The sequence below is a fragment of the Arachis duranensis genome, chromosome 3 (assembly GCF_000817695.3).
Source record: "Arachis duranensis cultivar V14167 chromosome 3, aradu.V14167.gnm2.J7QH, whole genome shotgun sequence".
NCBI lineage: Eukaryota > Viridiplantae > Streptophyta > Magnoliopsida > Fabales > Fabaceae > Arachis > Arachis duranensis.
In genome coordinates, this window is record NC_029774.3 from 111060134 (window position 1) to 111060702 (window position 569).

Sequence of the window (569 nt, forward strand, 5' to 3'; positions counted from 1 at the left end):
TTTACATAAGTATTTCTATCCCTTTTATTTTCTATTTATTATTAATTTTCGAACTCACCATAAACCAATTTAATCTGCCTAACTGAGATTTACAAGGTGACCATAGCTTGCTTCATACCAACAATCTCTGTGGGATCGACCCTTACTCACGTAAGGTTTATTACTTGGACGACCCAGTACACTTGCTGGTTAGTTGAACGGAGTTGTGTCCACACATAAGTGCCATAATAATGATTCCATACAACAACAAAGAATACTACATTGATGTGATCACAATTTCGTTCACCAAGTTTTTGTCGCCGTTGCCGGGGATTGTTCGAGTATGGACAACTGACGGTTCATCTTGTTGCTTAGATTAGGTAATTTTCTTTTCAAAAATCTTTTTCAAAATTTTTCTTTTCTTTTTCGTTTTCTCCTAAAATATTTTCGAAAAAAAATCAATAAAAATCCAAAAAAACTAGAAAATCATAAAAACCAAAAATATTTTGTGTTTCTTGTTTGAGTCTTGAGTCAATTTTTAAGTTTGGTGTCAATTGCATGCTCTTTAAAATTTTTCTTGCATTTTCGAA